Source organism: Mus caroli, chromosome 1, assembly GCF_900094665.2.
Source record: "Mus caroli chromosome 1, CAROLI_EIJ_v1.1, whole genome shotgun sequence".
NCBI lineage: Eukaryota > Metazoa > Chordata > Mammalia > Rodentia > Muridae > Mus > Mus caroli.
This window is the reverse complement of record NC_034570.1, coordinates 46,662,104-46,686,725: the sequence shown is the minus strand read 5'-3', so window position 1 is coordinate 46,686,725 and position 24,622 is coordinate 46,662,104. Positions and strand designations below refer to the sequence as shown.

General features: G+C 40.4%; 1 protein-coding gene across 6 annotated transcripts in view; it reads right to left on the bottom strand.

Annotated features, from left to right (window-relative positions):
- Slc39a10 (solute carrier family 39 member 10) overlaps nt 1–24,622 on the bottom strand; it is a 116,656-nt gene that overhangs the window by 35,096 nt on the left and 56,938 nt on the right. For 4 of the 6 annotated variants that reach the window (XM_021161642.2, XM_029476657.1, XM_029476659.1 and 1 more), the window contains exon 1: nt 11,026–11,659. The exons of 1 other annotated variant lie outside the window; for it this stretch is intronic. The gene's annotated coding sequence lies outside the window, so the exon portion shown is untranslated. Of the gene's footprint in view, nt 1–8,014; nt 8,093–11,025; nt 11,660–24,622 lie in introns of those variants that run through there. One more of the 6 variants, XM_029476647.1, reaches the window with a different exon arrangement.

Genomic DNA, 24,622 nt, shown 5'->3' with positions numbered 1-24,622 from the left:
TTTCAAGGCTGCAGCACTGACCTCACCGGACAGTCAGGGCCTCTTTCTACCATATTTCACACACCATAACCAGAATGTAGATGGGACACTAGGAAAGTGACTCATCTAACACACAAAACAATAAAAACAATTTTAAAGGGATAAGAAATCATCTAATAACATTTAGCCAATATAAACAATATAAACTAAAGTCATTCAATTAGATACTAATTGTGACTGACATAGGAAAAAAGTACTAGTAAATACTAATGAATCCTATTTCCAGCACTAGGCTTCTAGAAAGCAATCAACTAGATATAAATTCTACATATCACCTAATTATTTCATTTTTTAAAATTAAAGAGGGTTACAAAAAGCATTTTAGAGTGTATTTTTGAAGAATACAGTTAATACCTCATCCCAGTTCTCTCTCATAGACATGCATGTAATAAATACTAACAATAAAGTATTATAAGTTCATTATGCTAACCTTTTAAATGTTCTTCATTGTTATTTTGAAAGGCAAGGAGGTAGAAATTCAAAGAGAAACCATTAAACTGCTCAACTGGGATTTTATAAGTATGTAACACTGTTAGTACACATGTGGAAATCCCTTCAGAAAATGAACCCACAGTTTAAAATTTTTAAATGTCCATCTTAAAAGATTTCATCACAGCACTTCTTCAGGAAAACACAAGTAGGTTCCTTCTTTTGATCAAACAGTATGAGCAGAAAAGGTGAGGTGTGGGAGTGAGTCGGCTTGTGTAAGGATCAGCCAAAGAGTCAGGTTGGTTCGAAGGGCCAGCAAGACAGGAGAAAATGCTTCTGCAAAAGCCTGGTTACCCAGTTTGACTCTCAGAACCTGCAAGAGAGCTGGCTCTACAAATCTGTCCTGTGACTTCTACACATGTACTATGCACCAATTACCTATACACAGACAGACACACACACATACACACACACACACATCTCCATGTACATGCACATAAAAAAGTAAATCTATAATTAAAATTTTTTAAAGATTTGTTCACGACTAGACTGCCTTATTAGTTATGAGTCCTTCAGTAAATAGTAACATCTTTTAATTCTTATCACTTATAACATGGGGCTACTGACCTTTGCTTGTTTTATAGTTAACCCAGAACAAAACAAAATAAAACTTCATACTACAGTTTTAAGTGGTAAAGGTTTTCGTTTTTATCTTCCTATGTTGCATCATGTGCAACATGTTCCTAATGTGCAAGTATTATTTGGTGTTCATCCTCATTCCTCATGGACTCACTAGATGCATCATCTTATAGAAAGCATTGCAGACCAGAAATCAAAAAACCTCACTTATTTACCATATCACTGCCACTGACTGTCCTCAGCAAAATGAAGTCAATATCATCTATGCTAATCTACCAAGAGAACTAACATAATGCATACAAAACTGCTCTGGGAAACAATTAGGTCTACCAATGTAAGACATTACCATTATTAGATGTGATATGGCTAATGTTTGACTTAAAACTATATAAAGTACAAAACTAGTGAGAGAAGACCCTTAGTCATAGCTCAAAAGACTGTTATTAAAACGTTACACGGGCATGAGTAGGACCAACTAGCACAGCCAAGAGGTATCAGGATCGTTCAATGTCAGCAGGAGTAGGAGGGACTCATCCAAGCATTACAAAGTTATTTAAGGACTCAGCACTGCAATATGGAGCTCTCAGAAAGACACAGAACACTCCAGCAGTACAGTGGTTTGTGTCTGTAACCCATGTGGCCAGCCATCTAACCTCCCAAAGTCATATTCACAGTTTAGAATGCCAATAAAAATTTCAATAACTAAATTAAACACAATAAAGCAATCACTTAATCTTTCCAGGAGGCTCATTCACATGACAATGGTAGATGTATTCACTGAACATGAGTATAATTCGGTGTTTGACTTCCCTATAACTTAAAAAAACAGACTATAAACATCTATGTCTTGATTTAAGATACCCCATTAAACAACACATCCAACAAAAATTACAATAAACAGCATATTACCCCAGTACTGTATTCCTGTATTCACTAATGTACATTTATTAAAGTATTAATGTACATTACTTTTATTTCTGCACTTTGATCTTTTATTACAGGCATCCTTAAGCATGCCGTCAGAAGATAACATTAATTTTTGCTAGTCTTTTCTACTTATGGATACAAGGAATACCTGAAATGAGCAAAAGCTCCCTAGCTGAGACTCCTTCCAGTCAGTAATTATTGAAATGCCTTAAAGCTCTTGAAATGTATAGCTTTTGTTACTCTCAGTAAAAGCTTAGACTCCTTTTTGTTCCCCGTGCACACAGCCTTCCGTACAAAATGGCTGAGATGAGATGCCTTCCTTCATTCTTGGAACTACCAGGGTGGACGGTTTCACCATGTACCCATCTTTACAGCCCCCCTCTGTATTTTCCCTTTTCGCCATGGTATCAGTTATATTTCCTTGATGTTACACCATCTTGCCATTCACGAGAACTGCCAGTTAAAATGATCCTTTTGAGCATGGGAGTCAGAGCAATGACCACATATCCCAGGGTAATGCTTTTCAAACACTGGCAGACGTTCTGATGCTGCTGACAACACTGAGGCTACTTCTCTACCAGGAAACTGGGGCTAATTATCACTTTGAGCCACTGGGGCCTTCTAATTGTTGAACAAAGTGAATTGACTCAGTTCAAGCATTTAGCAATCTCGTACAAAAATGAAATCTAAATTACCAACCCAATAACACACTTATTACCAGGCTTAATCATTTCTAACCTATAAGAAAACTGTACAAATTCCTGCACAAAGACTTAAAAGAAATTCATTTCCCTCTTGTAACTACCATCCGAAGCACAGAGCAGATTTGGATTTTAATATCTAGGAGAAAAGAAGTGACAAGGATGATATCTAAGGAAAATATAAGGTCAGAAAAGAAAGTACTGCAGGAAAAAAGTAATTGTTTCCTATGATGGATCAACTGTAGTAACATTTAAATCATAAAAACATAACACTAAGTAAAGTTCTAAACCAAGACTACAAGTGACTTAAGGAAATGCGAAGGTGGGAAGAGTGGGGGTACCCTAAGACACCCTACGTTACACAGGCAAGGCCTGCTGACTTCTGAACACAAGAATGTTAAAAAAGGATACAGGACACATCTTTTCGCCTAAAAGCACTTCATAAGACAACTTGATTTTTTAAAGAAAATCCTCAAAGTCAATGAAGTTTAAAAATATTTAGCGGGGGCTGGCGAGATGGCTCAGTGGGTAAGAGCACCCGACTGCTCTTCCGAAGGTCCAGAGTTCAAATCCCAGCAACCACATGGTGGCTCACAACCATCCGTAACAAGATCTGGCGCCCTCTTCTGGAGTGTCTGAAGACAGCTACAGTGTACTTACATATAATAAATAAATAAATCTTTAAAAAAAAAAAAATATTTAGCTAATGAATCAATAAAAGCCTAGCATGTGTAGAAGAAAATCACACGGGTCAAGAACTTCATAAGCTTTTGTGCAGTTTTAACCACAACATACACCTTAATTCTAATTTACGCCATTAGTTCTAGATACTTGCCTGTAATTACCTCCAAGATGAGAAATGATTACAAAATTTTAACACTGCTTAGTCTTGCACTCAATATATTTAACAGAGAAATTCAAGATTCAGCTTTTGTTGTATTGCCATCTAGAGTACAATTACATCATTCTCAATAACAGTACTGCTACCTTTGGAATCAAAGAGCCTGCCTCATACTTTTATAATTATTCCTGCCTTGCCAATAGTTGTATCAACATGGATCAGTTTTTCTATAACTGTGTCACATTTTCAGTTGTTATGGTGATTTTCAATGTCATTATTTAATTATCATTATTGATAATGCCATATGTAAGCAACCATGCGTATGAAGATTTTGGAATTCCTTGCATGATTCTTAAATATAAGAAGCTTTCCCCCTCACCATAATTAATATGTAATCTTATAAGCATAGCAGTACCTCTAAAATACTAGGACCTCTTATATCCATTTCTGTTTTAGGAAAAAAAAACTTTCAGATCTGTAAATCTCAGCACTCAGGATGCTAAAATAAAAGGATTATGAGTTGAAAGCCAGCCTGGAATATCTTCAAAATTCCAGGTCAGCCTAGACTACACAGTGAGATCCTATCTCGAGCAAGAATCTAGGAGTCTGGGGATGTAGCTCAGTGGTAGAGCACTTTCATAGTATGCCCAACACTCTAGTTTGGATCTCATCACAAAAAGCAAGCAAAAAGAAAATCAAAATCTGTTCCAAGGAGGACAAAATGCAGGTAATGAACATGCTATGAAAAGGGATATAAAGCTAATTGTTTTACTTGTTTCAATTGTTATGAACTTTATGAAGTGGTGTTGGGTAAGTGCATAAAACTGTATCAGACAATAAAATTATAAAATCCAATATGAAGCTCTATAACTTCTGCTCCAAACGACTACTATAACTGTATAGAAACTTACTGAGATGTTTGTATTACACTGCTCAAGTACATTCAATTACTCACTTGAGAATATCCTAATTTAAAAAAATATTAAAATCAAAAATATTCCAAGCATTAAAAAAATTATCAGCCGGGCGTGGTGGCGCACGCCTTTAATCCCAGCACTCGGGAGGCAGAGGCAGGCGGATTTCTGAGTTCGAGGCCAGCCTGGTCTACAAAGTGAGTTCCAGGACAGCCAGGGCTATACAGAGAAACCCTGTCTCGAAAAAAAAACCAAAAAAAAAAAAAATTATCAAAAAAAAGGTTTATAGGAAAAGAATACTCACATGTGTGAGTATAAAATATATCTTACATAATGTATATTATGCATATTATATATGCATACATATGTACTATATAAACTATAGTATATACTATTTATGTGTATGTACTTAACAGTATATATGTGCATATGTGTGTATGTGTATATATGTATATATATATATATATATATATGTGTGTGTGTGTGTATACCCCCACTCACATATCACATACAATTAATGATGCTACATACTTTACATATACTGTCAAAATTAAACAAAGCTTTACAATTATGTGAAATACAATTGTATTATGTTGTTTTACTGATCTCATTTTATAACATAGGAAGAAATCACTAATGGCATCTACCTGATCTCTCACAGCTTCCTTGATAAAGAGATTGTGTCTAACAGTACATAGTGCACAGTATGTCTTCACATGTAAGAGAATCTTCAGTAGGGAGTATTGAGAGCTAACAGACCCAAATATGTGCTCACCAGCTTATAAGTATATAACTATGAGGTGCTTAATGAAGAGAGGAAAGGCAAAACAGGAAACAGGAGGAATGGAAGCAGAGGCAAAAAGCATAAAAACAAAAGATAATGTATTTTCTGCTCTAAAGAAGTTACAAGGGAGACACATTCAACTTCTGCATTAGAGAAGCGAGACTAGGAGACATGGGGAATGTAGGAACCTATGGCAGTGATAGGTAGGGTCCCATCCCAGCCCTCCAGGGCATGCCAGCTCACCTCCCATCTCCAGACATAATAAAGGTGCTATTTGTCCTGTAGAAAATGCAAAAGGGGAGTCCTCAAAGCTTCTCAATTAGCTGTGAGTTATCATCTGAAGGAATGCAGTACTAATCAAGTATTCTACTAGGAAATAATTAAGAGCAACAAGTAGAATACAATGAACTATTAAGAATGGGCCCGGGGGTTGGAAGACTTACACTAGCCAGATAAAGCTGCAGAGTGGGTGCCTGCTGTCCCCACATCCTACTCAGTGACACACCTTCTCATCTGCAGCCATGGATGAGACGTGAATGAGCAAGCCACATCCAAAGACAGATCACCAAAGATTCGTCTCATTACTGCACCAATTTAGCCCACATAAAACACACACCTCAGAAAATAAACTAGAAACTAATTCAGGAGAAATGACTATTTTAAAAGTCAAAGATCATAAAATATGTGACAGTGAATTCACAAATACTCTCCATTTGTTAAATGTCTCAAGACATCAAACAGCACAGTAGGATACAGATCTTTATTACCTCACTGCAACTGAAATTTTCTAACTCCTATATTGAACAAAAATCAACTTGAATCCTAAACTGATCACTGAAAAGTCTCAGATGAATAAGAATAAAGACTGGCCTCTGCTACAGTTCGCAGCAATTCTGGAATAACTCCGGTCAATAAGGATGCTCCCTACAACATTCTGAATTATGTCTCATCCCTAAAAGCTTTTTTGTAATGAACTAGCTCTAAAAGTTGAATGTAAAGTAAGGACAAAATTATTGCTGTTGAAATGTTAATTCAAAGACTATTAGCTGATATTTCCCTTTCTTTCAATAGCAAAGTATCTTCTAAAAGGATTAAAAAGTGAACTATATAAGTGGGTAATTATAAAATATTCTACTATTAACTTTTAGATAACCAAGAAAAAAAAAACAAAATAAAAAAATAAAAAAACCACCACCACCAAAAAGAGGAAGTGGAGGAGGAGGAAGAAAAGGAAGAGGAGGAGGAAGGAGGAAGAAGAAGGAGGAGGAGGAAGAAAAGGAGGAGGAAGAGGAAGAAGAGGAGGAGGAAGAGGGAGAGGAGGAGGAGGAAGAGGAAGAGGAAGAGGGGAAGAAAAAAACCCTGACTGGAACAAGATGCTATCTATAACTTGAATAAACCTGTAGCTACTGTTAGTATCCTGTTAGAACATTTTTTAACAATAAAAGTTCATTTGGTATCCAGTCCCCATACCTGGATAGCCTACAATCCTGAATATGTTCTATTAAAAATAATTATGAAAATAACATTCTATACTGTTATGTGACAGAACAGAATACAACAATAACATTTCTAAATACTACAGATGACCTACAATGAGCTGGGAATGATTTCAGTAACCATGCTATTTAAAACTCCTCATTTCAGTTTTATATTTTATACCTATTGAACACATTTCTAAATGTTTCAGTAAGTTTTAACTGAGAATTAAAATATTTTCTTATTTCAGAAAAATCAAAGTATGACTGTGGCCCAACCACAGATTTTATAAAAACAAATGTTTTGGAAACTGATAATTGGCAATATCTGAAACCATAAAAGATGAAGAAATCTAGTGGTAATAACCTAGAGACTTTCTTTTTTTCAAAAATTAATTTTTAAAACAAAGTCACCATGTGATTTTGACGTTTTCAAACTTTATTATCAGCACAACATAGTTACATGGTTCAAAGTAAGCCAGAAAGTTTACAACCCTTTTCAAGACAAGAAGCCCAGATTAAATAAAGAAAACTCTTCACATACAAAGCTAACTTCAAACATTTACCTCTCTAATTTTAACAAATTCCTTTTGCAATTAAAAACAAAAATAGCCCACGTATTCTTTTGGAAGGTACCTTGATTCTCTGTCTATCCAGTTTTTTTTTCCCAACTTGGAAAACTTGGGACTAAATGTAATCACAATCAGTTTTAAAAAATAGCTACACTTTCTTATTGGCAGCAGTGACCAGCTGGAAAGCCATAGGTGCATCCAAGGGAATGCAGTCTAAGGGCAGGTGCCAAGAAACTTCAAAGTAAATCAAACACTAGGGGGCAGCAAACTGTTGAGGATTGTATCAGGAAATCAACTCAGACAAGACACAAAGACAGAGAAAGAGGATATGAGACTGTATTCACTCATTTTGTTGTAGGGCTAGAGAAACCCCAGGAAGTCCCTATGGAAGTTAGTGGCTGCACTAACTATGGAGACAGTTCATCTACTAAGAAACACCCCAGCCTTCTGTATAATTTTTAATATGAGTTACACAATGAAAGATGGCTTAAAATTAAATCACTGTGATAAGGTGCTTTGATTGCCTCCATTTCTCGTGCAGTTTCAGTTGTCTCCTTTATCTAATGTTGGTTTAAAGTATTAGTGACTAAGTCCTTTTGATACAAAACTCAGCACTTCCACTCATGACTAGTATTTTTATCCACATGATTTTAAGTCAATGCTGAGTTTGAAACCAATAGACAAGCTACCTACCTACACCCAGTCACTGAATGTGTCATAGCACAGGGATGCTTTGTGACAAAAAGCTGTGGGTTATAGGCTTCAGAAATCTGTCTTTGTAAAGAAACCAAAACATACACAGGTAAGTACAGAATAAAAGTGGAAAAAAGCCAAATGTACAGTTATCAGCTATTACATATGAGTTACAGATTTAAAAGATGTATTCTCTCAAAGGCCCAAGGAGTAGAACCAGTACGTATCATCCTAGGGTTAGTCAATTATCAGGCAAAACAAGAGTAAACTCCATCATTACAGAAACGTTTGAATGTACAAAGGGTTAGAACTATTTGGTTCATCGTCATTAAAGGCCGTATTAAACTCCTGAATGGGTTTTATAATACTTCCAGCCCAAAGCAACCTGCAAAGGTAACCAAATTAGTTAATAGTATATCCAGTTTTTGAATCTTTAACCTCACTCCAAATCCCAATACTGCTCAATACCCAGGGTTCTGCAGAGCCAAGAGGAATGTAATATAAATTTCTTTAATTAAGAACACATGTTCAGCTCAGCTGTTGAACAATTTCCCTTGGGGAGGAAAAAAATACATACACACACATCCCTATCTTCTCCATATATCACTTAGGTTTCCTAGAACAATGCTTGCAAGCTAAACATTAGGCCTCCTCAATGTAATTCAAACCAGGGTTGAAAATCTGGCAGAGCCAAAGGTGACTCCAAGGACTGAGGAAGGTGGATCCTGAGTTCCAGACACACAAGAGCCATATAGGGAAAGCATCAAGAAAAAACAAAAGTCTGGACAAAAAAGTGGGATGAAGGTGGTAGTTTACAAGCTATCTCAGTGGACTAAAGGCTATAAAAGGAAGACCTAATGCAGGTAGCCCCTTGTAATGAAATCTGAAATGCTACCAAATCTACAATGTTCTGGGAACTAACATGCTCCAACTGTGTCTGGACAGGTCTCAGGTAAACTCTTAACTTTAGAAAAAAGGTTGTAAAATTTCCTTCAGTATAAGTACACTGGCTTATACAAAGTAAAAGTTCAATTTATGTTCAGAATTGGGCCCTAGCCCAAGAAATGCTCCATTATTTAATATATCCAAATATCTCCCAATTCACAAACAAAAGCTGAAAACACTTCTGGTCCTGAACATTTCAGATAAAGGGTATTCACCTGCATAGCTCATGATACATATCCATACAGGCATACATCATTTGCAGTACTAACAATTGAATCTAGATTTGTGCAAACCCTGGGCAAGTTTCCTACCACTCAGCTCTTTTACTTAACTTTTAAGACAAGCTCCAGGCCTTGAACTTGCTAGTTTCCTTCCTCAGTCTCCTCCCACCTCTGCCCCCAAAGTAGCTGGGTTTATAGATCTGTGCCTTTAGGTATCACCTGAGAAATCATCTTTGCCACTTCTTTTAAAGTAGCACCAAAACCATTCATTCTTGCGAATGGGTTCCAAACCATGCTTAGTTGATAGAATTCAGTTTTGTCAATTGGGGAGAGATCAAAACCACTGAAATTCAGTTACTTTTCAGTGAGGAAGTAACTTCCTGAATACAGGCCAAAATTACAGTAATACAAAACACTTAAATCCTTTAAGTATAATTTTTAGTTCTTGCTAGTTTGAAGTTAAGTCATTATTAGGCAGGCCAGTACCGTGGATATTTAATGCTTTATTCAAGTATGGCTTACTCCATCAAAGCCAAATAGTTTCCCATAACTGTTCCAATGTAACTTTATGTACCCTTAATAATCTATAGTCACAATTCAAGACCCTTAGTCTAGAAAACACCAAATGCTAAAAATGCCCACCAGCACATTTTATTTCCTTCACAGAATTTATCCCTAATGTGTCTTTCTTCCTACTGTAATGTCCAATGCACACAGGAAGTGGGGTGTGTGGGATGGACTCCCAAGGTCCAGGAGAAATGACTCACAAGGTACTCAAATCCTTGTAGATTACGGGAATCCTACCATTACTCTGAACATAGAAGTTCTGCTTTGTTTAGGCTTCCCAATAGCACTGTTAACAATTCTAAGCCTCCAGCTCTTGTATTACTTTTTCTTAATTACCATTAGATACACATCCAAAAACAAAACATACAAGAAACCTGTCACCCGCTAGTTACCGCACTTAACAACGGAGACATAAATAAGTTTTTAGAAGACGGTGGGCTGTACTGTCTTTTAACTCATGCTTTGTGTCACTTGGAGCAGACACTTGGGTGAAAGACCCTTCCAACTCGGTGGCCGGGCGTCCTGCGGTGAGATTTCTTCCACGTGCCCAGCTGCTTAAACTCGGCCCATGTGGACAGGCTCCCACGTGAACGCGTCTTCTCAGAAGCGGCAGGAAGCCCTTCCACGTCACGCCACCCGACGCCTCGCCAGGCTGGGGAGTTCGAAGACCCCCCCCCCAAGGGAGGAGCGAAGCGTGGAGCGGATGCGGACCCCGCGGTGGGCCGGCCACTTCCCTCCGCTCCCAACCGCGCCCACGCCACCCTACACCCCGGTGGCCGGGAACAAAGCCCGCCGCCGCCGCACCACGGTCGCCCCACGACCCGGCTCCGGGGCCCGTGGGCTGCGCCACACGCAGTTCCCGCGCGCCCCACCGAGCCTTTTCGGTTGGCCGGGAGCTGAGCGGCCGCCGTCCGTTACCCCCCGCAGACGAGCCCCTGGGACCTGCCTCGGGTCCCGGGTCCCCGTACTGCGGCCGCGGGAAGCCCGCGCAGCCCTCAACCGGCGCTGCCAGCCCCGCGGCCCCGCAGCAGGCCGAGGGGCGCGGGTCCCCCACCGCCGACCGGCAAACTCGGCTGGCCCCAGCCTCACGCGCCGCTCTCCTGCTCGCCGCCACCGCCTGCAGCAGCTGCGAACACCCGCGCCCCAACCCAGAGGCCCCGGTGCCAGCCCCAACCCGGCCGCCCAGCCTCCCCAGCCGTCCCGGGACTCCCAGGCTCCGCCGCGCACGGGGCCGGTTCTGGGGGAGGGAATGTAAACAAATCGGGGTTTTATAGTTACCTCACACTCGAGTGCCGTGTGCATCTCCTCTCCGCTCGGTACCAAACCCCGGCTGCACCCAGTCGTGTATTCTCCAAAGCCGCCTGCGCTATCTGCGTCGCGGAGCCTAGCGCGCGAGCCAGCGCTCTACGCCGACGGCGCACTCAGCCTGCTCTGGCGCCCTGCGCAGCCGCACCCTGGCCGTCTCAGCGCTACGCCGGCGGCGCACCCAGCCCGCTCGGGCGCCCTGCGCAGCCGCACCTCGGCCTGATCGGCGCTACGCCGGCGGCGCACCGGCAGTGTTCAGCCATTCACTTCGCGGACGCACCTGGCGTAGGAGAGCCGAGGCACCGGCGGGAGCTACACCGACTGGCGGCAACTGGCAGAAATTAGATCTACGCAAATTGCGGAGCTCTGTAGCTCCACGCTAGTTTTGTTCTGAGAAAGGACTCCTTGGGGATTGGGGGGAGTTGGGGCGGCTTTTAACGCATGCGTGGAGCGGCCTTGGTCTCCTCGCCTGGCCTCGCACGTCGGTTGCTGAGGCCTTGGGCTAGCGGATGAGAAGTAGAAGCCTGGAGAGCGAGCGTCCTAGGCCGGTGTTTCGGAGTTATCAATTAGCATTGCTGATTTGTACGCGGGTTAGACATCTATATTAAATTAACTCCGCCCCCTCTGTCCCAGCGACCGTGCCAGTCTCTGGGCAAAACTAAACTTTAGTGCTATGTGCAAAGTGTTTTGCATAACTCCCCCCACCGCACCCCCATTTAAAGAGCACTTACAGTGGGACTTCCCATACAGAAAGGAGTTGAGTTTAAAAGTGTCACGTAATTCTGGTAGCTTTGGGTACCCATCCAAGGACTTCCCATCACCTTCACTTACTGGAACAGTTTTACACCCAAAGGCAAGCCCCCGATCCGCCCAGCAACACGGGCGGATTCATGCTTACAACCTGCCGGTTCTTGGATCCCTTTGCTCACACCGCCATTCTCAATGGCCTCCTCCCCTCTTAAACAACTAACAACCCACAATTTTCTTAAAAGGAGGCTCGGCACACTCTTTGCTTCATTATTCATTACTCTGCTTCCTGACTCTTAATTCATGTCTAGGCTTATTTGTATTCTGCCCAGATGCCTGTGTTTCTGTATTCAAGCTGAGCGTATTTACTAGTGAAAGTGAATTCTGGGTTTGCTTTATGGATCAACAGAGTGCATATAACTCTGAGCAGTAGTAATTGCCAGGTTTATGTGTCAGGTACCTCCAGCGTGCTTTGCGTGTGTATTAATTTAATATTCCTAACAGACTGAAGAATGACTACCCAGGAAATAAAAGTCATAGGAAATAAGTAACTTGTCTGAGAGAACCGAGGAGGGGCATAGAAAGCCAACCCCATTCGGTATGGCTACGTGGCCTGTCTGGCAGACTTGAACTCCATGAAAGAAGCTGTTTTGCCCTTTGTTTTCTACCTGTACACGGAACATCTTTCGAGTGCTTAATAAGTGGCCAAAAGCACAGTGAGTTTCTTCTATTCCTCTTTCTCTGCTGTCAAAGGAAGACATTCTGAGAAGTCCTCAGGTCTCGACATTAGTGGAAGAAGATAGCAGAGTGACCACAGTCCTCAGACCCATGAATTAAGCTGGGGATTACACAAAAAGTAATGACTTAAGTTGTATAGAGTTTATCAGTAGATCCTTTGGGTACAAAGCATCTAAATATCCAATTTGCCATGGTATTTTAAGGCTTCTAATTATTTGATTAAACACATTGTGTGTGTGTATATATATGTATATATATATGTATATATATCTATATCTATATATATATAGATATAACATCTTTCAAACAAGCTAGAGCCCTTGAGACAATGTTTCCAACAGTGATTTGGGGCTATTTGTTTACAAAACCAATGTTCACCTGGTTTGCACAGGTACATCTAAATACTTAGTTAAACACTGAAGTATGACCATGGAAAGCAGTTAGTAGCTACAGCTGTTAATGGGATTCCTCCATACCCCCCAATCTCTCACAGTCCTTTCAAGATTTCTGAGAATTTCAGATTGTGGCAACTAAAGGGCTAAAAGCTTCTGTCTGGTATTATTTAGTGTATCTGTATCTGGAATTTAAAGGTAGCCGCTTTACCTCTATGAGGCAGTATAGTGAATCCAATGAACCTTTTACTTCTTCCAAGGATTAGGAAAGAGCCAAATATAACAATGGGCATACAAATCACACCCCACCTTGAACTTCAACTGTCACTGAAGGAAGCCCACGACAGAGGCCCAGCTTCCCTTCTAATTTTGAGAAAGTGCTCACCATCCACAACACAGTTATGGTGGTAATGAAATCTACAAAGGGCAAGAGAGATTCTAAGAAATCAGACCTTTCAAACTCAGTTGCTCTTTTCATGAATCAAGATTAGTAATAATAAATAATTTCTAAAAAAAAAAATCTCCTTAATACACTTGAATCTAAACACTGATTCTCACATGGCCAAATAGGTTTGGATCAGCCTAGAAAAGTCATTAAGAGAAGAAGGAAGATGAAATGGAGTGAAAAATCAAGGCACTGAGCACCAGAATAGGTATTTAAAACCTGGGAAAGGAAGGTGTCAGGCTCCTGTAAGCACGGGTCTGAATGCAGGCTTCAAGTTGAACAGTTATCATTTCTAAAGACTCGGTAATCCATACTTGGGAGTGAAAAACTGAGTTCAGCATCATTTGTGACGCTGACTCTTCCATTAAAATAGCTGCACCCTGGTCACCGCACTGCTAGGAGAAGGGCTTTCCTCTGAGGGTTGCTGAGGCAGGCACCAAAGGAGAGAAGCTGTAGAGCTACCTCAGATTCACTTCCAACACGCCCTTCAGAGTATGATGACCCAACTCATGAGAAAGAGGAAAGTTCACTCAGAAGAGTAAATTAAAGCCAAGACATTTACCCCTGTGGCATCAGGAAGCTTCCCTACCCCAGGCCTATTCTGCATACTCACTCACCCCTGCTAGCTCTTCAGTGCTGGGCCTTATTATTCTATTATTTATTTATGCTGCTCATGGAGTATATATAGTTTTTCAGGTGTTTTGTGAAAAAGACATTCCAACAAAGCAGCAAATGTGCTTAGATTCTAAGGCTGGAAGGGTGGAAGGGTTCAGGACAAAGATAAACAAATAGCCCACTTCTCTTTCTTGCTCTCAGGTGGCATTTCCTACTCAAGAGTATTAAAATGAAGAAAAACAGGTCTGGTGACCCCCTGCAGAAGACACAGGACCCAGCTGCCACCAGGTGGCCAGTTTAGATCTTTTAAACTTCCAGCTGCACAAGCTGACTTGACTTTCAATAACTCAGCTCCTAGTCCAAAGGAATCAGAAACAAAAGCAGCAAAAATTATCATATTAATGTCGCAAATCTTAAATGTATTTATGATTATTACACTTCAGTTTAAGGAAAATTACCAACATGAGAACAATTAACCATGAGTTACCATTAAATATCTTAAAAGTTTATTGAGTTAGTTGAAACAAACACTTGTTAAAGATTCATTTTTTTAAAATGTCATCACAGGAAAACAAGTTTCCGATCTTGCCCAAAGCTTTCTGGTAATAATGAGAACCATTTCACAACTAACATCTACAGAAATAAGTAAGTCTATCACTTGAGCCAAGATATATTTAGCAAATATTGCCTACTTTCATTTGTCAAAATACTCAACAACATTGTACATTTTGGGGAAAGCAATAAATGAAGTGTTGAAATGACTAACATGAGTTAAAGTTCATTTGTTATTTGTTAAACTTCTAGAAGACCTGGTTCAGTTGTCAGCACCTATGCCTTGGGTCGCAAACATCCAGAGCTCTAGTTCCAGAGGAGCCAATGCCCTTTTCTGACCTCCACAGGAACCAAGCACACACACAGTACACATACGTGCATTCAGGCAAATCATTCATACACATGAAGTAAGCAAAGCAATTTTTTTTTCAAAGTGACATAGTAATTTCTGAATTTCTCTTGCATTAGTTTTTCTTCTAAGTGAGGTAACATGCTTTATTTATTTAAGGCTGCTTTTTTCTTCTTTATGGACATGCATAAATCAGCACTTCTTTTCATCACACAGGTTGGGAGAAGTTTTAGGTAATTTCCCATGATTATGGAGAACCCATCTGGCAATGCCCAGTAGTGGAGGACTCACAGTGCCTGGCTAGCTTGCTTGTTTGTGGATGATCTCACCCATGGCATCTGATGATTTCATACTCAAGTTTCATTCTAATTATAAGGATAAGGACATCATTTCTCCAAGCAGTCATATTTCATAGTCTGCCTTCCCACCCTAAGCACATGAATATGCATGGTTTAAAAAGTGTCAGGTAACATTTCAATGTTTTAAATTCAATTCATTCCTACTATAACCCTGTAGAGTGGATATCATGGTGCCTGTTCATTTTATTGAAATCCCAAGATAGCAGAACCAGGATCCCAACCCTAGGTGTCTGTCTCCTGAGATGGTTACTCATACTTCTGCCTCTAAGAGCAAGACTGTGCCAGAGGCTGGGGAGACAGCTTAGCCCAAAAGGTGCTTGCCACACAAGCATGGAGGCTTGAGCTTGATCCTAGGAACCCAATGAAAAGCTCAGAATGTGTTGACAAGTATCTAACCCTAGTGATGGGGTCCATGGGGCTTCCTGGCTAGCCATCTTAGCCTACTTGTCAAGCTAGAGGCAATAAGAGAAAGACTGTCTCAAAACACCAAAATGGCTGGCACCTGAGAAACAACACTGGATGCTGTTATCCGTGTATAGGCACATCTGTACCACCCTAACACACATGCATGACTAGGCCAGGCCTGAGTTTTGTGAAGATATCTAGACACTTTCTCTGAGAGAGTAGTAATTAAAAATGAAAGAAAAAGGATCCATGAACTGGCTCTTGCTAGTCTGTAAATGCTGTGGGCCAATGAAAACTTTAGATGTAATGGTAAATGAAATAAAGAATAAAAGCAAAACATATTGAGGTACTTGTATTGTGCACTCTTGTTCTTTCCTTTTGCTTTTATCTTCAACTTCTCTAGCTTAAAGCAACTCTGAGGGTGATATTCACTTTGGTCTTTTAAATCAGAATTGTTGAGATTTTGTCTTTTACTGTCTATTGTAATGCTAAGTGTGGACCCCCAAGACCTGGAGTCTACTCATAGCCCCTGTGACCCTGACCCAAGTTATTTCTAATTGGTGAATAAAGATGCAAACAGTCAGTAAGTGAGCAGAAGAGACATAGGTGGGGTTTAGGTTTCCCTGGCTTGGGGAAATATGAGAGGAGGCAGGGGAAGAAGAGGAGGAGGAGGAAGAAGAGGAAGAGAAAGTGCAGAAGGGAGAAGAGAAGCCACCATGGGTTAGGTGAGCCATAAAAACAGGGCCCTGTGCGCTAGCCAGTTGTAGTTAAGAGCAGCTCCAATGGAACATAGTAAATAGTAAGTAATAACTCGGGGTTATCCATAGGAAAGTAGAGTCTGATAGCATGGAGGCTAGGTATCTGCTCGGCTTTTATATGGATTAAGGCATATTGTAAATATAAAGAGTGAGTGTGTCTCTCACCCAGGAACTTAATTAAGGCAGGGTAGGAACCTTGGGCTGAGATTTAAATAATTTCTACAACACAGAATGTCATTAGCCAATCCGCTTTTACCTTCCTTTGAAAGCCTCCCCCTGCATCATGGCCATTTGATCTTGTTGTTCAAGCATATATTTATATCAGTAAAGTTATATTAAAAATTAAGAGGATCAGGTGTGTGTTAAGGACTTCCTTCCTAGAAATTAAATAAAAGCAACTAGTGAGGAATCAGTCAAGACTAGGTTGGGATTGAAAAAATATGCCCAAAAAGATTTAAAGTGAAATTAGAAAAACAGCCCAGCGTTGAGGGATAGATAAAATCTCAAACACGACTTTGAGTTTCTGTTATATGCAAGCCACTGCATTAAGTAGTTGGGATACCAGGGTGGACAAAATGAGATTCTGGCCCTTAAATAGCTTATGGTCTGGTGGAGGAGGTAATTAAGGAGGTAATTATAGGATACAATGGCAAATGCTAGGCTAGAGAGAGGTATGGTTGCTATGGCAGCAGAGGTAAAAATGGGTTATACTCAGGCTTTAGCAACATCTGACATTTGACTTAAGGGTGAGAGAGGAGAGCCAGGTAAAAACACGGGGTCATGAGATGATGCACACAGATGAGTGGTATGAGTGAAAGCATGGTTTTCAGTTAGGGAACTGGAAGGGAGCCAAACAATGCTCTCTGTCTCTCTGTCTTTCTGTGTCTCTATGTGAGTCTGTCTGTCTCTCTAGAGGCCTGTCTCTCTGTTTCTCTGTGTGTCTATCTCTCTGTGAGTGTCTCTGTCTGTCTGTCTGTTTGGGTGGGGACGGTATTTCATTTTGCATGGAGGATTAGGAGAGATGAGACAGGACTGGTCAGCAGGGCCTTTGTGTACCAGGTTAAGGCATCTGAATACCAGAGTATTAGGAGCCTCAGGAGCATGTTAAGCAGGCAGATGCTATGAGCACAGGCAGTAAGGAAGATTAGTGTGGTAAGAGAAGCAGTTTGTCTCCTCCCCAAAGGTGCCCTTCTTGTAATCCACGGACCCGCATGAATGTTAAGTCAAAAAGAAATAAAAGCTGATTGTGGAATTAAGAGCCTAATTTAATTACACAAATCCCTAAACAAGGAAGAAAGAGGGAAAGGAAGAAAGTCTGCAGCAGACACAAGTAAAGAGGAAGTAAGATGGCTCTGTGGGCAAAGGTGCTTGCTGTGGAGCCTGACTACCTGATTCCAGAGCCTGCCTGGTGGACTGTAGGAACCAACTCCCACACATTGTCCCTTGACCTCCACACTTGCACTCATCGGCTCTGCCCTACAAGTTATTTGAAAAATAAGGCAGAAAAATTATGGTCAGTGGTGCAGAAACCTCTACAAATGGACCATGGACAGCCTCAAGAAACTAGCAATGGCAAGAACTGGAGCCTCTGGGGAAAAGGTGGCCTTACTGGTGTCTGGGGTTTTGTTCAAGAAGGGAAAAGCCAGGCTTTGGACCTACAGAAACCATGAAAGAATTATTATTATTATTATTAGGTTTTAAGATACCAAATCTAAGGAGATATGTTCTAGCAGTACTAGAAAACTAAAGTTGGGAAGCTTTAAAAATGGGAAGTGTTAAAGAGATAGAATCCACATTAATCCTAAACTCTACCTGTGGCCTCTACCTTCATCTTCATTAGCTATAAGAGGGGGCCATATTTCACAGTGCTTGGGTTTGTTTAATTTCTATTGGTTGGTATAAATGTAACAAACACATTAAGATTAGCAACCAAAATTCAAATAGAAATACCTAATCTAAGATGAATGAGTCCTAAAACCACTCTGCTAAGTGGAATATGGCAATCAAAGCATAACTATTACATAGCTGAACTTCCATTAGACACTTAGAACGGGCAGTTCATAAAGATGAGAAGTAGAAGACAGGGGCAGCAGCAGGGAGGGGAAACAAAGAGGGAATGGCTAGTTAATGTTTAGTGGGTACATAGTGTCTATGTGAGGTGATAAAAATATGATCAAAAATAAACTAAAATGTTGCAATAAATACAAAATAAACAAATATACTACCTAGTGTGTATGGTATTCGAGGAATTGGAATTTATTATACCACGTAAATGATTACATAGAGTTTTTGTTGGTTGTTTGGTCTATTATTTGGTTGTTTTTCTGAGATAAGGTCTTACATAGCCTAAATGGGCCTGGAACTCACAATGTAGCCCAGCATGTTCTTTACATTGATCCTCCTGCCTCAGTGCTATAAACTGTTAAAGTAAGACATGTATGGACACTGCCACATAGGCTCTAGGGAGCAGGACCCAATGCATGCTAAGCATACCTTTGACCAGAGCTATTCCAGGTAAGTAGGGGGGGTTGTTTGTTTGTTTGTTTGTTTTCTTGTTTGTTCATTTGTTTTAATTTTGTTGCCAGGAATATGGGTGCAACCTTTAATTTCAATACTAGATGAAAAAGAATTTTGATCTCTGTGAATTCAAGGCCAACTGCTCGACAAAGTGAGTTCCCGAGCAGCCAGCGCTACATAGTGAGACCCTGTCTTGAAAACTGGAAGGAAGGAAGGAAGGAAGGAAGGAAGGAAGGAAGGAAGGAAGGAAGGAAGGAAGGAAGGAAGGAAAAAAGGAAGAAAAAATGTTGTCATTTTCTCCTTGGATTTTTATTAAGAACTTCATATATGAAAGAATAGCTTTGTCACTGGGAGCTGCTGAGACCTCCAAATATTGGCAATTACCAGAGCCAGAATACTACTATGTTACTATTCTTCAGCCCAGTGACCTACCCCCATGGTCTTTCCCTCTCCCTCTCTCCGTGTGTGTGTGTGTGTGTGTGTGTGTGTGTGTGCCTGTGTGTGTGTGGCTATGTGTGTGGAAGGTCAGAAGACAATCACATATGTCACATCCACCTTTATTTTGTGACAGGGATTCTTTGGTCTAAGGCTTATCAGTTATGCTGCTGGCCAATGAGTCCCCCTGGTCTACCTGTCTCCATCCCCCCAGCCCTGGGATTACAATCACACATCATCTTTCCTGCCCTGGGATTACAAGCACACACACACACACACATCATCTTTCCAGCCCTGGGATTACAATCACACATCATCTTTCCAGCCCTGGGATTACAATCACACATCATCTTTCCAGCCCTGGGATTACAAGGACAGATCATGACACCTGGCTTTTTCCTGTGGATGCTGGGGTTCAAACTCAGTACCCCTTGCTTGCAAAGGAAGCATTTTACCAAATGAGCTATTTTTAAAAATAAAGCAGTTAGATTGGCCATGGGTGGAGCTACCAGACACACCTTAAAGATGATGCAGATGCAGGTTTAAAATTAACTGGCTCAGAGTCAAAATAGACCCACCCTCTTTGCTATAAAGTTTAAAGTAACTAACTTGCATTTAACCTAATTAAACTTCCAGCTTTGTTTAGAAGGAAGGTTCTTGTGGTCCTAATGTGTACCTCATTTCACTTGAAATTTTGTTCTGAGAGCAAAGTTCATTTTTTAATTATTTACTGCATTTGTACAATATATAAAATAATACTCAACAATGTTAAGTGACAAGTACAGTAGCTGATAATCTGACATTTTACTTATCTGGTAATTGAATAGTAGTGACACAGGGTAGAGAGAAAATAAAAGCTAACACAATATTACTACAGTGGCCTCTCACTTATCAAAACTACATAGCTGATTTGTAAGTTAACAAGGACTAGAAAATCTGACATTTTGGGTGGGATAAGTGAGTCCTGACCATTAGAGATGATTGTTCAGGAAAGGAGGATGAGAAGGTGACTAAGAAATTCAGTTGCAAAGTTCTAGTTTTGTCTCCTTTATCATCCAATTCTACAATACTAGAACTTAGCACTTCGTGCACACCATCAGTAATAAGGCAGCCATACTGCAGAATGGTTTATCCATTCCAAGAATTACTAAAAGAAGAGACAGTTTGGTGGAATGTCATTTGACTGGTTAAGATGTGTAAGTGGATTGTCATTAATATTATTTAATAACTGCATCTTATGAAGCAGGGGAAGATTCAATAATTTCATAGCATTGACTCTCAATACAAAGAAATGAAATCAGGAGGGCTTCCTGTATCCCTCAGCATTTTCCAAGCAAGCAGCCCTTCAAATATTATGCCTTCTCTTCCCTCTTTTTATAGCCATGGTTACCTAAAAAGACTTTTCTCTGTATTTGTTTAACCTTCCTCAAGTCACTCATTGATGTGGAGTGTCCATTCCACCACATCTCCCAGATTGTCACTGCTGATCTTAGTCACCAGACCACTTTGTCATTTTTCAAATGCTATTCAATTGTATTTCTCTGCTACACTTGAAGCAATTAACCATTTCCTTCAGATGCTCAGGAATTTGTTGAGTTTAATAGGATGAGAAGACATGCCTAGAACAGACACCTTAACTAGCAGGCCCTTACTGACTGTCCCCTGTAGAGGAGACTAGCCTCCTTCCCCAGCTGAGCTCACTTGCCACTTGGAAGGATTTGCCATACTCTGCATGTTGGTAGCAGACAGCATTCTTCTGGTCTTTTCTCAACCTCTCTAGTGGTTCATTTCCTAGTTTAGTCAAGGGTTCTTACTCTCAGCTCTCTACACATAGCCACGCTCTTCTGAATAGCTTTATTTGTTATACTGTACTGGTGTTTGTAAAGGACTGCTTTAAAGAGTACTTGCATCAACATCTGTAAGGACTCTCATTCAAAGTACAGAGTCCAACAGAGTACAGTGTCCTAGGGAACTAGGTCACTGAAGGGTGAAAACCAAATTCTGCATTTTTAAATCAGTTTCTCAGACACTGTTTTGAGAACATCAGATTGGAGGTGCTGGGCATGGAACTCAGAGACAGAGTGCTTGCCCAGCCTGCTTAAGGATTGGGTTCAGTTCAAAACAAATCAGACTGGAGAATCACAAAAATACACTCATTCTGAATAATGTTATGTATCTCTGTTTGGTCTACATTCTTTAACTATTAGGAAATAACAGAGGTTGAGTGCCTGGGGGGGGGGGATTTGTTTAGCTCAGTTTTAGAGGCTAAAAGTTCAATATCAGGTGGCTCAACTGCTTTGGTCTCTGGTGAGAGCTCCCTTGGGGAGTCATGACATGTCAGAGGGCATAATAGAAGCATATATATGCACTAGAGATAACATGGTGAAGTGGGTAGCCTGAATGTGTCACACTAGGTCCCACCCCTTAAAAGTGTAAAACCCTCTCAATATTACCACTGTAGTAGCAACCTTCTGACACATTTGATCTTAAGGACAAACCACATCCAGACTTCAGCTAGTCCCATGACCTCAGTTACTAATTATATGCCAGTGACATCCGACTCTGTTTTAGCTATGAACATTACATTGGGCTGTCTCACCAGCAGCTCAAATGTCTACCCCTCATAGCTTGCTCTAGTTCTCAGAATGGTTCTGTTGTACTTCCTGGAAGGGTGCTGAAGGGGAAACAGAAGCCACATAATCGTTCTAGTGTCCTCTGGTTTACACCTCTCAATACCTCTTCTAACAATTCCTCCCCCAACCCAAACCCCATGCCGTGATCCATCTCCTGGGCTCAAGCCTGCGCTGCAAGTCCTCCCTCCTTGGCCTTGAAAGTCAATGGAATACCAGGCGCATGCCATCACTGCTCCAGTTTATGCTCATGACTTGACTCTTGCATGGCACTGTGCCCACATTGCTCCCTTACTAAAAGTTATTTATTATCTAGAACTGGCTGGCTGCAGAAAAAGCCCACCTCTAAATCCATCCTGCACAACTTCTTCCCTGCATAAAACTTCCAGAACGTTCCATAGTCTCTGAGGTAAACACCTAAGCTGACAAACATTAGACCTACCCTGTTCCTATAGTATCTCTGCAGATTAGTCTCTCCTTACTCCACTCTAGAACTGGAATGTCTGATATGGCAGCCATTAGTCTACCATGTTTGGCTCCGGAGCACTTGATATTCGGGTAGTCTAAACTGATATGTATACTGTGAAACATACTTGGATTTCTATATTTTAGTACAAAGCTGGAAACTGTCTCAATACTTTTTCATATCGAATATATGTTGAGGTGACATTTTAAATATATGTGCTAAATAAAAATGTTAAAATTTGACTAGCTTCTTCATACTGCCTCAATTCTACCTGTGGTTTGCAGTGTGAACAGTGTATCTCTTGGACATGGAGCCAGCCATACTGAAGAACTTGTTCTGTCTGCTGTAGTACTCTGCTTTTCTATGCTTAAAGAACCCCTTCTCCTCTGCACCTTCCCTCCCTTCATCTCTTACTTGTCCTGCAAGGCTCCATTGAAGTATAGCTCTAGCTTTCTTACTCCTTTCCCTATACAAACCTCTGGTTGAGGAGTCTTCCTTCACACTAGCAATTAGACTCCCCACCACAGCACATAGCTTGCACTTGTGGCCTATTTGTCTACACTCTGTAAACAAGGATGTGTCCTGTACTCACCAACTCCTTGCTAGCAGGGCCTGTGCGTTGTTCAACATAGTGGTACCTCAATATCACTTACACTGCTTAGCACAAAGAAGGTACTTTCTAAACTCTACTAGAACAGATACTGCAAATGGCTTCCCTGGACCAAAAGCTACGAAATATGGCTGATGACATATGTACAGGATGGCTTATGCATAAATGTTCTTTCTTCATTCTTAACTTGTCTACATCCTATTCAACAATGCAACTTGTTCACTCTCATTTCTTTCTATCCCAGTAAAAGCTTAAAACTTTACCAATTCATGTGACCGAGGAAAAGATAAGACAACAAAATGAACAAATGAACAAAATGTACACAGGTTTGTCTCCTAAATATTTCAAACTTGCTTCGATGCTAGAAGAATTAGCTAGGAGAGTACTAGTAAACACTGTGTGAGAAATCACCTATTCATTGCTGGAATACATTTTTATAGCATTTCCTAAGAGCAAGTCTTTGCAGGAATTTAAATGAGACCTAAAATCCAATCATTTTCTCTATAATCCTGCGAGGCTGGCATTCACAGAGAAGTTTCAAGCACATCAAAAATTCTGGCACACTCACTTTATAATTAAAGTTTACCACATTACTTGCTGTTTGAAAAAAAAGCCAAATATAAAAGCAGTAAGAACAGACAGTAACCGTCCACTTTCCTCAGCTTCATCATAGAGAAATTTTAAGTGATACCCTCAGCATGCATTCAGTTTGACTACTCTGAGATTTCAAACAAAAACATGTTTTCAGTCTTTTCATGGCATAACTACGGCTTTCATCCCTTTCCATTTTTTATATGATTACAGCTTGTTGAGGATGATATTACACTTTTCCTTGTTATTTAAGGGCTCTAATGTTTCACTGTTGGGACTTTGCACTGTGCGTTCACAATGCTGAGGGAGTTGCCTAACTAATTGATTGAGAGTATTTGAGATTGCCATCAAAGTGAGTTCCAGGACAGCCAGGGCTATACAGAGAAACCCTGTCTCGAAAAACAAACAAAAAAAAAGTAATATAAATTTATATGTGATTCTGAAGCATGAACTCAAGAAATAAAATATTAATTTCAGTAGATAAAAGCACATCTGTCTAGAGACAGGCAGATGGATCTCTATGAGTTCAAGTACAATCTGGTTTAACATAGCAAGTTCCAGGCCTGCCAGCAATACAGAGTGAAACCCTGTCTGAGGAAAAAAGAGTAGTGTATCTTCATGAGCCAGGTACAGTGGTGTGTGCCTAGAATATGAAACACTCAGAAGGCTGGGACAGAAGGTCTGCTTGAGCTAAGGAATTAAAGGCCATCCTGGAAAACACATCAAGAACTCTAGATTTCAGGGTCTCTAGATAGATAGAAATTAGATAAATGTATTGATGGATAGCTAGATATATGGATAATAGATGATAGCTAGATAGATAATAAATGATAAAAATAAATCAATATTAGTAGCAAGCATATATAAGTGTTAGAGGTTAGAAATAGGGAAAACTGACATGTAGGATTGTTCTATACTACACACACACACACACACACACACACACACACACACACACACA